Source organism: Melanotaenia boesemani, chromosome 16 (assembly GCF_017639745.1).
Source record: "Melanotaenia boesemani isolate fMelBoe1 chromosome 16, fMelBoe1.pri, whole genome shotgun sequence".
Classification (NCBI taxonomy): Eukaryota; Metazoa; Chordata; class Actinopteri; order Atheriniformes; family Melanotaeniidae; genus Melanotaenia; species Melanotaenia boesemani.
Genome location: NC_055697.1, coordinates 34,276,266 through 34,292,603, shown reverse-complemented (window position 1 = coordinate 34,292,603; position 16,338 = coordinate 34,276,266). Strand labels below are relative to the sequence as shown.

The following is a 16,338-nucleotide window of genomic DNA, read 5'->3' as shown; positions in this document are numbered from 1 at the left end:
CTGCCATTTTAATTGAATAGGGCTCAATATTTTAGAGCTAATTTGTGTGGATTGCTCAAAAAGTTTTGGAACCACACAGTAGCGTCATGGTGTTAACGACATCATGATGCTACTGTGTGGGTGGGTCTTATCTTCTTCTTAGGAAAGCTGAGTCAGCCATCTTGAACTTACCTCGATGCGTTTCGGCCAATTTGAATTTTTACCAGTTGATGTGGATGTGCAACACAGTTAAATTAGTTTTCTTTATTTTGCTATGCATTATCTTATTCCCTTGCTTCAAGCCACCACCACCTCGGTTATTTTTATTTGTCTCATTGTCGTTTTCTTGAGTGCCGTCTTGTCATCAGCCTCTTTCACTCACGCAACCAAATGCACTTTAGTCAAATTGACTTTACTTCCAATTTTTGACTATGGTGACATCATTTATAAAATGGCAACAAGCTCAGCCCTTAAAAAACTAGACACTCTCTACCACTCAGCCATACGCTTTGCCACAAAAGCCCCTTTCCACACCCACCACTGTGATCTCTATAAATTGGTGGGCTGGCCCTCCCTTCACACTCGGCGACTCCATCATTGGTTTCTTTTTATTTACAAGTCAGTCTTGCACAAGACACCTTTCTATCTCTCATCTCTTCTCCACTTCGCTCACAGCACTTATCACACCAGGTCATCCGAATTTATTAAGCTCATCACTCCCAAAACTTCCACTGTTTTCAGCCGTAACACCTTCCACTTTTCAGCTGCAAATGACTGGAACACACTGCAGAACACTCTTAAACTTCCATCTCTGATATCTGTTTCTTTGTTTAGACAGAGACTTCAACAGATTATTGTCGACACTTGTTCCTGCTGATGATGCTGACTCTCACTTATGCTTATCTTTTCATATAGATCTGTCCCATATACTGAGACCGACTCCCTCCCCCTTTCATTTTTATATATTTGTATTTGCTCTGCGTTGTTAGGTGCATTTTTTGTATTGTTGTATTGTGGTTCTTGTGTATGCACAGTTGTATGTTTGTATGTATGTACGTTATTTATTCCTGCTGGGGCCTCTTGGCCAGGTCATGTTTGCAAATGAGAACTAGTTCTCAAACATTTTTTACCTGGTTAAATAAAGGTTAAATAAATAAAAATAAAATTTGGTAAGTAATGTTAACCTGGAATGCATCGGTACAGTGTGCACACTAAATATTTGTTGTAAATTGTTTACAATTCCGAGTAATGGTAACTTTAGAAGTTGTTAAATGTGACAAATATTTGTTACTTTACTTTTTATTGGTGTAATGTTTTAGGCGGGTTTCCTGGAAAAAGTACATTTCCTATAATGCATGTTTGTGTCATATAATGTGTGCTTACTGATGTTTGCCGGTTGTTGTTTTTTTGTCCCCCTGTTATGAACGTGCATTCCGTGAGTATACTGAATAAGTGTTACATGGTCAATATGTTACGATGTCGTGTAACCCACATAACGGTAGCCAATCTTCCGTGTGTATGTGTGTGCTAACGGGAAATTTAAAATGTTAAACGGTAAAATGTGAGTGTGTTATTATGCTAACCAGGCCCGTGTTTGTATTTCTTCGTAGGCTCAACTATGTGGTTGTGAGATCATCTCGAAATCCTTTTAACAGTTCAGGTAGGACGCATTATGAAATAGTGTTGTTAATAATTTGTTTAATTTCACGTGTTTCCACAGTCATTGTTTTTGCAAATGACTGTTTTTATCTTAACTGTGGAGTCCACCAAAAAAAATAGCAGAATCACTTAAACACTTTATTAATAGAAAAATATCAGGTCCATAAGCACAAAACAATGTTTTGCTTGTTAATGATTTGCTAGCACATCTTTTATCATTTTAATTTTTACTATAATTATTGTACAGTTAATGTTTTTTATTGATTTGGATTTTTTGTCTGTTCTGTCTCATGTTGTGTACAGATCTCACACTACAAAGCATGCTACCGTCTGCTTTTCACCAGCAGCCAGGTACCAATAGGTGAGTTGTGTAAATTGTGCACTAGTTTTCACAAGTTTTCTGATTGTTAGGATTTTTGCAGCAGAACAGGCTTAATCAAATTACCAATGTGTTGTCAGCTGGTTGGCATACCCCCCATTTAAAGTTTCGCACACATTTTAACCAGCCAAAAATGCAAACCAGGGATAAAATAGTTTAGAACATGTCTCTTTTGATTTTTCCAATATTTAAATGACTGAAGATCAACCCTGGTTTTGCTACCTGCTAACTGAAAACTTTAAAAAATCTTTTTTAATTAATCTTTGTACATTTCTTTGTAATTCTGTCCATGTAAAGGTATTTGCAGAGTTCCACCGGATCAACAACATTACCCTGCACAATCAATTCTACAAAGACCTGCATGGATGCAGACCTAAACTCATCTGGTTGTTCAGAGAGAAGTCCACCCAGACTGGCAAGATAGCGGAAGAGCTAGCCAAGCTCATGATCATTTATGACCTTCAGGTGAATTTTTACTTTGCATGATTAATAGATAATTAGATTATTTTGCAGACAGCTGTAAGAAGCCATAGTGTGAGTTGCCTTCTATGTAGTTAAAAAAAAGTCATATCTTGGAACTGTGACCTAAGATTAAGTAGTTTAGCCATCAACACATTATTGTCATCTCACCAGAAATAGACATGTTGAAAAAATGTATTCTATCAGAAAAAAATACATTTTAAAAGATTTTTGAAGTGTTTGCTCTGCATTTGTATAATTACTGTTGTAATGGATCATTTTTGTCCATCTAGGAACAGCGTGATGTAAATATGAGACGGGCCCTTGTCCTTCTTGCGCTTCCTGTGAACCTGCGTGAAGATTCCTCCAACTTCTTCAAGACCTGTAATGTAAGTGTACTGACCTCACTATCAGTCCCTTTGCCTATTAATTTAACCTAAACATATGACATCACTCAAATAACTCCCAAATGTAAGTATGAAGCATTCCACTAACCAAAAAGTATGCTAACAGATAGGTGTGAATCTAACGTAAGATATCAGCATATGTAAAGAACATGGTTTAAACATGTAGCTTAGTTGCAGTCTAAGTGCAAAGTGACAGTAATGTCACTTCGTTACATCATTAGTATGATTTTTATCCTGGAGGGGCTGAACTCATCTTTGTATTTTTTGTGTTTTGTAGTCAGCTGATGGTCCAGACCTCACAGCTGGCTCTCCTGAATGTCGCCTCAGTTGACACTTTTGATGCAGCCCTCTTGAGCACTGAGAGCATCTGCATTGTTGTGGACGATGAAATATTTGTGAGTGGTCCCACAAATCTGGCTGACTCATTTTTCCTCCTCTTTGGGTGCATCCATGCACTAGACCTACAGTACCCAAAAACTCGAGCTTACACACATTTATCCAAAAAGTTGTGATGTGTGTTGAGGACAACAAACCGTCTACTGACGCTGAAGAATGATTTTTCAATGAGTGGTTTTCTCAGAATGAGATATTTGTTGAGCTGAGTATTAAGGAAGTTTTTTGTTTTCCCCCTCGTTACAAATGTCATTTGCTTCTTCTACCTCAAATTTAAGATGTGACACTGTGTGCCTCTTCTACCTCAGATTTACTACATAGATTAACATATTGCCTAGTCAGGTTCATGTACTGAAAAACTTGTTGAAAATTGTTCAATTAATTCACAATGCATGTTTAATGTGCTGTTGCCTAATGTCTATGTACTTTTATGCACTATGTTAATGTTGCCAATTAAAGTACAGCACGGTAGAAATTAGGGCTTGATTTGAATATTTTATTTTTAAAAGTAAGTTGCAGCTGTCAAGTTGCTGTGAGTTCCAAAATGTTTTTATGTTATGTTTTTTAAAAAGATGTTAAATGGCTCCACATTCAAATAGTGCTCAACAGCAGAATGAATTTTATCCTGCATCCTTTATGAGCTTTTATCTCAGTGTTTACTGAATATTGTGATATGTAGACTCAAAATACTGAATCTACCCTCTGTAGCAATGACCACTATCAAAATATGGAACTATTAAGTGTGCACTTTAAATTATATTTTCTTTTGTTTGAGTAATTTCCTTTTCTTTTAATTTATGACAAGCACTATGTTTTGACTCAGCACCTGTGATTTGTGCCTTTTAAAAAGCACATTGTGTTGAATGAAAAGTTGTCTTAAAATGTCACTGTGTTCATATTTTCTGACATCATTAGCTGATTTTCATTGTGTAGTGTGTTGGCATCAGTATTGCAGTTTAAAATGAATTATAAGTACATTTCTCCCATATTTTCAATAAAACAATTTTAAAATTTTTAAGTACATTTCCCCCTGATTTTGAGTTAAAGAATATTGAAAATTTTAAGTGAATAACTCCCTAGTTATAAGTTGTGGAATATCAATATTTATAAGATAAAACTGAAATAATTTAAGGCAACTGCACATGTAATTTTTGTTTTCTGTAAACTTAAAACTTTTAAAAACATCACTAAAATATTGTTGTGTAATCTGTTAGAAAATAATTTTTGAGTTCTGTGAACTTATTAGGGTTTACAGTGTAGGTACTGGTCCTCACCCTTGGAACAACTAATAGGCCAGTACCAGAGGACCTCAGGGTCTGCGAGGGTTCATAATTTAAAAGAAGGTCAGATAATTAAGAGGGCCCAATACCATTAAGACATTTATAAAAAGAACCTTAAAATCTATCCTGAAACATAAGGAGAGCCAACGCAGCAATTTTAAACTAGGTGTGATGTGTTTGCTCTGGTCCTTGTCAGAACTCTGCTGCCGAGTTCTGAAGTAGCTGCAGGTTTGAGATGGACTTCTTGAGAAGACCAGAGAGCAGAGCATTACAGTAATCTATTCTACTAGAAATTAAAGCTCCTCGGTGCTGGCAGAGAGAGAAATGGGAGACTCTGGTGGTGTATTTCAAGATGATAAAATCCAGTTTTTGTTATATTTCTTATGTGTGGAGTAAAATCCAGCTCAGAGTCGAACAGAACACCTAGGTTTTTCACACACTGAGAGGGACTGAAATGAAGTAGTTTTGATAAATTGATCTCTCTCTTACCCTCGGGACTGATAATTAAAACTTCAGTTTTCTCCTGGTTGAGCTGTAAGAAGTTCTCTGCCATCCATGACTTTATATCTGAAATACAGTTTAAACGGACGTTAACTGGCTCCAGGAGACACGGCGATGTAAAGCTGCGTATCATCAGCATAGCTGTGGAAACCAATGCCGTGTCTCCTAATGACATCCCCAAGAGGCAACATGTACAAATTAAAAAGAAGTGGGCCTAAAATTGATCCCTCGGGAACCCCACAGAGAGTTTCTGTGAGTCTGAATTAAAGTTTGGATCTAAATTGTTCTTCTTCAGAAGGGGCCTCACCACCATTGTTTTACAGGCAGCAGGGAAGATGCACGTCTGCAGACAGTGATTTACTGTTTAAAAGCTCAGGCTCAAAGAAACAAAATGTTTTTAAAGATGATGTGGGAATTGGGTCTAAAAGGCAGGTTGTTGGTTTAGTTGGGAGAAAACTGGACCAGCATCTTCACATCAACCAGGACAAACTCCAGTGTTTCCTCTGGTAAAAACAGAGTTCAGGTCTGTTAAAGTCAACACGTCTTATTTCTGAAGTGGTCTGCAAAGTCCTCGCATGAAGCATCTGATGCAGGCCTGGGGGACTGGTTAAAATCTGTGTTTGTTAAAAGATCAGTGGTTTTAAAAAGGAATTTTGGGTTGTTTTTGTCATCTATAAAGAGGTTTGAGTAGTAGAGTTTTCTTGCCTGTTTTACTGAATTATTGTAGATTTTGAGTTGTTCCTTAAAATTTCAGGATGGACTGTTAGTTGTGTTTTTCTTCATTTCCTCTTTGCAGCTTCATTTTAACTCTTTCATTTCCAGGCTTCTCCGCAGTGTTCTGGATTTAGTTCCTGAAGTTTTTGTTTTAAGTGGAGCTACTGAGTCAATAGCTGATTTTAGTTTGTTGTTAAAATGATCCGCAACAGAATCACATGAAGCACGTAAAATCTGAGCAGGAATTTGGTTTAAAATGTCAATAAAGCCAATTCAGAAGTAATATATTGTTTCCTCACAGTTCTCACAGAGGCCTCCTGTTGGCTAGCAGTGGTGATGTTAAAAAACACACAGTTGTGGTCTGACACAGCCAGGTCGACAACAAAGGACACACCAGCGAACAGGGCATAGTCTAGGACCAGGTTCAGGGACACACCAGTGGACAGGCCATAGGTTAGCACCAGGTCCAGGGTGTGTCCTCTGTTGTGTATAGGCTGTGTAACATGCTGTTTAAAATCTTTAAAAACTCGATGGCATAGGAATCACTGCTGTTGTCAATGTGAAGACTAAAATCACCAGTTATTAAAATCTTGTTGTATTTAATGTATACAATTGATAAAAACTCTGAAAACTCTTTGATAAAACAGGAAGGAGGGTTTGGTGGTCTATAAATTATACTGGATAAACAGGTGGGTTGTTAAAAACAAATGAATGATGCTTAAATAAAAAATAGTTTTTCAATAAAATTATTTGTGCTGATATTGATTGTTGAGCAATTGCAGCTGTTCCACTGACTTTTTTAACTCCCCTGATAGAAAACAAAAATTAAAATTTGGGGAAGATGCCTCGGTGAGAATTACTGCTGCATCAGTGCCAAGGTTTCAGTTAAAAAGAGACAGTTGATGTTATTAAAAATCTAAAATCAGATCATTAATAATAAAAGATTTTGACAGTGATCTGATGTTTAAAAGAGCCATGTTGAGTGTTGCAGTAAAGTTCAGTTGTGAAGTTGTGGATTTGGGTTCTATACGAGGAGCTGTATGTATGGGACGGAGACATCTGACGGTTGAGGTCTGTGAATGTGGATGGACATGTCTGTACTGTCTTGTCTGCTGGTGAAATGTACTGGTATGTGATGTGTCAGAGAGGAAGTTTTAACTGGGGGAGGTGTGTACTGGCTAGACCGTCAATCTGAGAAAACTTTGCAGGAGTGAAGGGTGAGATCGATGTTCATGGTGAGAAGATGAGAACCTGTGTGATTTAGATGTAAGCCATCTGATTTGAAAAGGTGAGGTCTATTGTAGAAAGTGGTGAAGTTGTGGATGTAGGGGATACTGATGGAGTGACAGTAACCTTGATGTCTCTGTAGTGGACCAGAGATGATGCAGTGTTTATTTACCTGTTTGATGTTGTTGATGTGGTTGGTAAAATCCATTTTTAGAGTCTCTGACTGTTGGAGCTTGAGATAATTTGTATCTGCATGTATTCCAACAGTGGAAGCTGAGGAATGTTGATGGAATAGATGGTGGGCAGAGTTAGTGATGTTTGTAACAGCTGCACCTGAATGAGAAGATGTGAGGCACCTTTTCATGCATACATGTCGGACAATGGAGTCTCCCACGATGAGCATGCAGGGACCAGCTCCATGCACAAAGAGCCTCAGTTCCTTTGTGCGCGTAGTGCAACTGGACGAAGACCACACTGCTCCTCCTCAATCCGAGGTTCTACTATCCAATGGGACCCTACTCTCCAGGACCCCTGAGTGGACCTTACCAGGCAGGCTGAGGAGTGTGATTCTCCTTTAGTTGGAGCACACCATCTGGCCTCCCTTTTTGAAGAGGGGGACCACCACCCCAGTCTGCCAGTCCAGGGTAGCTGTCCCTGATGCTGCAGATGCGTGTCCTACAGCATCCAGAGTCTTAAGAAACTCTGGGCGGATCTCATCCACCCTTGGGGCCTTGCCACCGAGGAGCTTTTTAACCACCTCAGCAACCCCAGCCCAGAGATTGGAGTGCCACCGACAGGGTCCCTGGATTCTGCTTCCTCGTCGGAAGACGTGTTGGTGGGATTGAAGAGGTCTTCAAATTATTCTCTTAACCGACCTACAATGTCCCGAGTCGAGGTCAGCAGCCCCCCCATCCCCACTGTACACAGAGTTGATGGAGCACTGCTTCTCCCTCCTGAGTCGCTGGATGGTGGACCGGAATCTCCTCAAAGCTGTCCGGAAGTAATTCTCCATGGCTTTTCCAAACGCCTCTCATGTCCAAATTTTTGTTTCAGCTACCGCTGAAGCCGCGTTCCACTTAGCCTGCCGATACCCATCATCTGCCTTTGGAGTCCCACAGGGAAAAAGGCCCGATAGGACTCCTTCTTCAGCTTGACGGCATCCCTTACTGCCGGTGTCCACCAACAAGTTCATCGATTTCCGTTGTGGAACACAACCCACTTGGACTCAGTGTCCCCAGCCTCACTCTGGACATTCTATTCTATTCTATTCTATTCTATTCTATTCTATTCACTCGGGACATGGTTGAAGCTCTGCCAGAGATGGGAGTTGAAACACTTTCTGACAGGGGACTCCGCCAGATATTCTGACAATGCGCTTGGGTCTGCCAGGCCTGACCGGCATCCTCTCCCACCATCTGAGCCAACTCACCACCGGGTGGTGATCAGTTGACAGCTCTGCCCCTTTTTACACCCGAGTGTCCAAGACATGCAGCCGCAAGTCTAATAATATGACTACAAATTCAACCATTGAACTGCGACCTCGAGTTTCTGGTGCCAAGTGCACAAATGGACACTCTATGCCTGAACATGGTGTTTGTTATGGAAATTCCATGATGAGCACAGAAGTCCAACAACAAAACACCACTTGGATGGCAGAATTATCCCTCCATAGTAAAGAATCCTCAACAATTACTGGATCCAGATGGTGGTTCGGATCCCCTCCAAAACTTAATCACTTTCTTTATTCCATTTCTGACATTTATGAATTTACCCAAACACCTCGCTCAGCTGGATGAGGAGGTGGAACAGACATTCTCATTTCTAAAAAGTGGAACTTTACCTCTCCGTCCTTATGGCTAACTGCTCATCACTTGAGTATCACGCAGTAAAGGTCTCTACACCCATCACTGCATGCATTCTGGTCATTTAGCGCCTCCGGGTGGCAGTATAGACTTTTATTATCAATGACTTGATTTTAGACAACAAGATAGACTGTCTCTTTTTAACTGAAACGTGGCTTGGCACCGACGCCCCGGCTATTCTCACTGAGGTATCTCCCCCAAATTTTAACTTTTTATTTTCTACCAGGGGAGGCAAAAGAGGCGGGGGGCACAGCATCGATCGCTCACAACTCAATTTTAACAAAGACAATCCTTTTATATAGTTACTCTTCTTTTGAGCATCATGCATTTGTTTTTAGCAACCCGTCCATTTTATGTGTTACAGTTTATCGACCACCAAAGCCTCCATCCTGTTTTATTCAAGAATTCTCTGACTTTTTAACATCTATACACTCAAGTCATGACAAAATTTTAATAACTAGTGATTTTAATCTACATATTTTTAACACCTCTGATCCTTATGGAAGAGAGTTCTTAAACCTTTTAGACAGCATGGATTTCAAACAACTTGTCACACAGCCGACTCATAACAGAGGACGCACCCTGGACTTGGTCATTACGTATGGCCTGTCCACGGGTGTGTCCTCTGTTGTTGACCTGGCTGTGTCTGACCACTACTGTGTGTTTTTTAACATCACCAGTTTTAGGCAGCGGGAGGCCCCAGTGAGAACTGTGAGGAAGCGATATATTACTTCTGAAGTGGCTGCAAATTTTATTAACATTTTACATCATACCTCTGCTCAGTTTTTACCTGCATCCTGTGATCTTATTGTTGATCATTTTAACTGCAAACTTAAATCCGCTATTGATGCTGCTGCTCCACTAAAAACAAAATCTATAAAAGATAAAACCAAATCACCATGGATAAATGAGAGCATCAAAGAAATAAAAAGGAAATGCAGGAGAGCAGAACGAAAATGGAGAAAAACTAAATTAAACATCCACTTTGAGATTTTTCATGAACAACAGTACATCTATAATAATGCAGTAAAACAAGCAAGAACCCTCCATTTTTCAGACCTTATTGCACAAAATAAAAATAACCCCAGATTCCTTTTTAGAACAATAGATAATTTAATAAACACAGATTTTAATAAGTCCTCCATGCCAGCATCAGAGGCTGCATGTGAGGGCTTTTCAGACCACTTCAGAGGTAAAATCAGTGCTATCAGATTGAATCTTTTATCTCAACAACATGTTGATTTTAACATATCTGAAGCATTTTTACCAGAGGAAACACTGGAGAGTTTTGTCCTGGTTGATGCAAAAGATGCTTGGTCGGGTTTTCTCCCAGCTAAAGCCAACTACCTGCCTTTTAGACCCAATTCCCACATCTCTTTTAAAAAGGTTTTATGGTTTCTTTGAGTCTGAGCTTTTAAACATAGTAAATTACTCTCTTCAGACGGGTGTCTTCCCATCTGCCTATAAAACAGCGGTGGTCAGGCCCCTTCTGAAGAAGAGTAATTTAGACCCTAACATTCTTGATAACTACAGACCTGTATCCAACTTACCGTTTTTAAGTAAAATGATTGAAAAAGTTGTTTTTAGCCAATTAAATGAGTTTTTAATTGAACAAAGTATTTCAGAAAGATATCAATCTGGTTTTAGGATGAACCACAGTACTGAGACGGCCCTCTTAAAGATTGTTAATGACCTTAGGTGTAACTTAGATGCACAGAAACTTTCTGTTCTGGTGCTGCTGGATCTTAGTGCCGCCTTCGACACAGTGGATCACCAGATTTTAATACACAGACTCAGAAGTATGGTGGGCCTCTCAGGCACTGTTCTTAAATGGTTTTACTCCTATCTCACGGATCGTAAATTTTTCGTAAGTATGGATACATGCTCCTCAAGAATCCATGAAATGCAGTGTGGGGTTCCCCAAGGATCAATTTTAGGCCCAATACTCTTTAACCTGTACATGTTGCCACTTGGGGACGTGATCAGGAGACATGGCGTTGCTTTTCACAGCTATGCTGATGATACGCAGCTTTACATCGCTGTGTCTCCTGATGACCTAGAACCAGTTAACACCCTTTTAAACTGTATTTTAGATATAAAGTCATGGATGGCAGAGAACTTCTTACAGCTCAACCAGGACAAGACTGAGGTTTTAATTATCGGTCCTGAAGACAAGAGAGGGAGCATCTCATGCAAACTACAAGACTTTAAACTTTCTCAGTGTGTGAGAAATCTGGGTGTTCTTTTCGACTCTGAGCTGAACTTTATTCCACACATTAGAAATGTGACAAAGACAGGCTTTTATCATCTTAAAAACATCGCCAGAGTCCGCCCGTTTCTCTCTCTTGCCAGCACGGAGGTGCTGATGCATGCTTTTATTTTTAGTAAATTAGATTACTGTAATGCCCTGCTCTCTGGTCTTCCCAAAAAGAGTACTTCTAGCTTACAGTTACTCCAGAACTCAGCGGCACGAGTTCTGACGAGGACCAGGGGGGCGGGAACACATTACACCAGTTTTAAAATCGCTGCATTGGCTCCCCGTGCGTTTCAGGATTGATTTTAAGGTTCTCTTACTTGTTTATAAATGTCTTAATGGTCTTGGGCCTTCTTATTTATCTGACCTGCTTTTAGACTACAGACCCTCGCGGACCCTGAGGTCCTCTGGTACCGGCCTTTTGGTCGTTCCTAAGGCGAGGACCAAAACACATGGCGAGGCCACGTTCCAATATTGTGGCCCTCGCCTGTGGAACGGCCTGCCAGGTCTGCAGAGACTGTAGATGCTTTTAAAAAGAGGCTCAAGACACATCTTTTTAGCTTAGCTTTTAATTGAACTTCTTAATCATTTAGTTATTTGACTAACAATATCATTAGTTTATTTATTCAGTTATTTTAATTAATCTATTTATCTATTTTGTCTATTTTTATCACTCATTTGTATCTTGGTCTTAAATTGACTTTTTAATATATATTAATTTTCTTTTATTGTTCTTATTACGTTGATTTATTTATGCTCTTTTAAATATCTTATACTGTGTTTTATTTTCAGCTTTTATCTTTTTTATCTTTTATCCTCTAGCTCCGGTGTTCCCTCATGGGGATCCTCCACATCGTGGGCTGTCTCTCCAGCCTGCAGGGTTGTCGTTGCGGGGGTCGACCTGGACGGGATGGCTGACGGGCCCTGCATTGCAGTCCTGTGGCTGTGGTGGGGGCCCTCGCCTGACCCGATCTTGGCGGCTCCTGTGGCGATGGCCTCTGTGGTTGCTGGTGGGGCGCTCATGGTGTGGATGGGTCCCCAAGGTACTGCTTCCTCACAGTGGTGTCAAGCCAATCGTCTTTTATCTTGTCTTTTAGATCTCTCTCTCAAACTTTGTTCTTAAACCGTTTCAGTTAAAGAGACAGGAACTAGAAGGAATAGTTTTAATTCTATGAAAAGAAGAGTGGCATCATCTGTTTGTGCTGTGTGTTGCGCGCTTGGGTGTGTGTGTGTGCGTGTGTGTGAATGTGTGTGATTTGAAATGTAAAGTAGATAGCATTTGCATTATTCTACTCTTAGATTTTTAATATATGTTTTTACACTGTAAAGCACTTTGTATTGCATGACAATGTATGAAAAGGGCTATACAAATAAAGTTTGAATTGAATTGAATTGAATATAGATGAGTTTGTCTCTGAAATGGACATGATTCTCTCTGACATTCCTGATGATGACACATCACTAATTGTCATGGGAGACATGAACATTCACATTGGCAAACCACAGCAACTGACTTTCTGGCTCTCATCTACTCTTTCAATCTCAAACTGGTTCAGACTCCTCCAACACACAAAGCTGGTAAAACTCTTGACTTGGTACTGACCAGAAAATGCTCCACAGCCGACCTGTCCGTCACCCCGCTGCATCTCTCAGACCACTTCCTGGTTAATTTCTCTGTCTTCCTTCCTCATGTCACTCAAGCGGCTCCAAAAATGGTGTCCTACCGCAGAAACTTGAGATCCCTCAGACCTACACAGCTGTCTGATGAGGTTTCCTCTACCCTCCCTTCCCACTCAGACTTCTCCTTACTGTCTGTTAATGAGGCTACAGAAACACTCTGCTCCTCTCTCGCCTCCTCTCTGGACAAACTCTGTCCTCTGGTGTCAAAACGCATGGTTTATGTCCTGCCTCAGGAAGATCCTTCAGAGTATCTTGGCGAGGGAGCGTGTCCAGATCACATGGGCTGACAACAGGGGTGCCTCAGGGCTCGGTGCTTGGCCCTCTTCTCTTTTCACTATACACCTCCTCACTCAGTGCATCATTAGCTCTCATGGTTTCTCCTACCACTGCTATGCAGATGACACTCAGCTTTTCCTTTCTTTCCCACCTGACAACACAACCGTCTCAATGCGAATATCAGCATGTTGCTGATATCTCCGCATGGATGAAGGATCGCCACCTTCAGCTAAATCTGTCCAAGACCGAGCTTATTGTCTTTCCAGCCAATCCTTCCTTACCGCCACAGATAAGCGTGCAGCTTGACTCTTTCATGCTTGTGATCCGGCTCAGCGCTGTGTAGACATCAGTGGAGGACAGTGTGAGGGGCTGGTGGTCTGCTGACAGTGTGGTCTTGGCAGCAGTGTCTTTGTTTGTGTTGCCCCTCTCGAAGTCATTAAGCTTGTTCAGGAAGTAGGTATCCATAGCTGTGGGGGTGGGGTTGCTGGGTTTGTAGTGTGTGATGGCCTGAATACCTTGCCACATACTTCTGGGGTCACAGTTAGAAAAGTGACCCTCTATCTTGGGTTTTTAGAAGTATTTGACCTTTTTGATGCCCCTTCTCAGGTTTGCCCTGGATGTGCTGTAAGCCTGTGCATCACCTGATCTGAAGGCAGTGTTACGGGCCTTCAGCAGAAGCCGCACCTCCTTGTTCATCCATGACTTCTGATTAGGGTACGTGGTGGTCTGCTTCTTTGTCGTGATACTGTCAATTATCCAGAACAGACGAAGTATAAGTGTCAATGTCAGTGTGCGAGTCGCAGGTGACCTGGAGAGCAAACACACTCCAGTTCGTGTGTTGAAACCTGTCCTGGAGGTTTGATGTTGAGGTTTGATCCTCACTGATGGCCTGACCCTCCCTCTCCACAGTTACGCTCTGCCAGTGAAAGACGCCTAGTGCTCCCACCACAAGGTGGCACCACATCAGTAGCTAGACTCTTCTCCTCTGTTGTTCCCCGGTGGTGGAACGATCTACCAAACTCCGTCCGATCCGCAGAGTCCTTATCCACTTTTAAAAGCAAGCTAAAGACTCAGTTGTTTAAGGAACATTTCCACACTTAGCTTAACTCTTCTACTCAGAATGAGTTAGAAAGATTTGTCCAGCTCTTTGGTTCAACCAGGTACTGAAGAAGCTGCTGCACTTATGCCCAAGATGATGTTGTAAGATGAAATCATGATCTCGTATTTAAACAAAATGACTTACAAAAAACAAAAAACAAACAAACACAAAAAAAAAAAAAAAAAAGAAAAACCCCAAAACAAACAAAAAAATAAAAGCACTGCCTCTAGCACTACATGACAGCACCTGGTCCAACTGGGCTCCAGCAGTCTGACTACCACTTAATTATGACGTCCATCTTGTTTGAATTCATGCTTGTGTTGTTCTTACTTTCAAATGTAAGTAGCTTTGGATAAAAGTGTCTGCTACATGACTGTAAAATAGAATAGAATAGAATTTCATCAAAACCCATCCATAACTTTTGGAGTTATGTTGCTGACAGACAGAGAGACAGATGGACTGACGGACGGACAGTTACATTGATGGACTACATGACCTCCGCCGTGGTGGAGGTATTAATCCTGGATCCAGATTAGTGAATGAAGTCAATCCCTCTATAGATTTGTATTTAAACTTCTGCTTGTTTGTGTTTCTGTTCTGAAAATAAACACCAGTGTTCTGATGAGACCTACCACCTCTATACATGCTTTTCAGACCTTGCCTGACTCCTCTGATCAGGTCAGACAGTCCAGGTCTCAGTATTTTTCCAGGTGAAGGACCGTCTTTATAGTTTTGTTTGGTTTCCGTATTGTGGAGGCCACTGAGCTGGATCTCTAGACCATCCTCATCTTTGCATCAACAGTTTTTCATGGAGTTCTGCAGAAAGAAAGAAAGCTGACTGTTGCAAACAAATTTTTCAGCTCAATCTGAGTTTTTCTTATAGATAGTTCATGCTAGGGTCCATTTAAGACACAACATTGTTATGTAATCATTTAAAAAATAATCCACATCCCTTAACCACTGTAATGTGACATTTTAGCTCCATTAATCCCCTCAGTCTGGATCAGGTTACATTGATTAGAGATGGTTTCTGTGGTAATAAACTCTATATGTTTCCTTTAACCACCATTTCAACCATCAGGTACAGCTTTGCTGGTCTAACTGGGAACCAGCTGCTGTTTAACTGTGTCTGAAGGTTTTTAAACCTAAGACAGCAGACGGAAAACCTCCTGTTCCTCAGCAACATCATCCATTTCCTGCCAGTAAAGCATCCAACCATCGCAGTCTCGGGTCGGAGGTCAGAAACAAGGCAGAGTGGGCTGCAGTGTTGGTGTTGCAGCGGCAGGGCGGCGCTAGGCCAAACTGGAGCTCTGCTCACATTGATGCTGATGCTGTTTGACGTCTCGCCGCCTCCTCACTCACCCGCAGTCAAACACAGACTGCTTCACTCCCATTAACAATGCATGGAGTGTGTGTGTGTGTGTGCGTGCACATTGAAGGCTGATTCCAGGATTTTATGCTATGTTATGACCCTGCTGTTCCTCCGCTTCCTTCTTTGTTCCTGAAATAACTAACTGAGGAAATAGATTCACTGAAATGTTTGTGTATTTTGTCTGCAACACCCTAAATTTTTTCTTTTTAAATCTTTTTTGGTCATTCTTGTTCTATTTCACAATGAACCAGTGAGTAGAACCTGAAGTTTTTAATCCCAGTATAAACCAGTCTGCAGAAGCTGAAGCTTTGATTCCAGTATAAACCAGCCTGTAGCAGCTGGAGCTTTGATTCCCGGTATAAACCAGTCTTTAGCAGCTGTACATTTAATCACAATATAAACCTCTGTAGTCTGTAAAAGTTGAAGGTTTAATCTCAGTAAATAGCAGTCTGTAGAAACTGGATCTTTAATCCCAGTATAAACAAGACTGTAGCAGCTGAAGCTTTAATCCCAGTATAAACCAGTCTGTAGAAGGTGGAGATTTTAATTCCACTATAAACCAATCTGTATATGCTGTAGCTTTAAATCCCAGTATAAACCAGTCTGCAGAAGCTGAAGCTTTAATCCCGTTATAAACCAGACTGGTGAAGATGAAGCTTTAATCCCAGTATAAACAAGAATGTAGCAGCTGAAGCTTTTAATCCCAGTGAAAACCAGTCTGTAGAAGCTGGATCTTTAATCCCAGTATAAACCAGTCTGTAGAAGGTGAAGCTTTTAATCCCATTATAAAATATAGT

The 16,338-nt window shown here is 40.8% G+C and overlaps 1 long non-coding RNA gene across 1 annotated transcript; it reads left to right on the top strand.

The window, feature by feature from the left end:
- The first annotated feature begins 2,350 nt into the window (after positions 1-2,350).
- LOC121655328 lies at positions 2,351-3,222 on the top strand. Its single transcript, XR_006013162.1, has 3 exons — positions 2,351-2,482; positions 2,770-2,865; positions 3,161-3,222. It is a non-coding gene; the product is annotated as an uncharacterized LOC121655328 (long non-coding RNA).
- Positions 3,223-16,338: the final 13,116 nt, after the last annotated feature.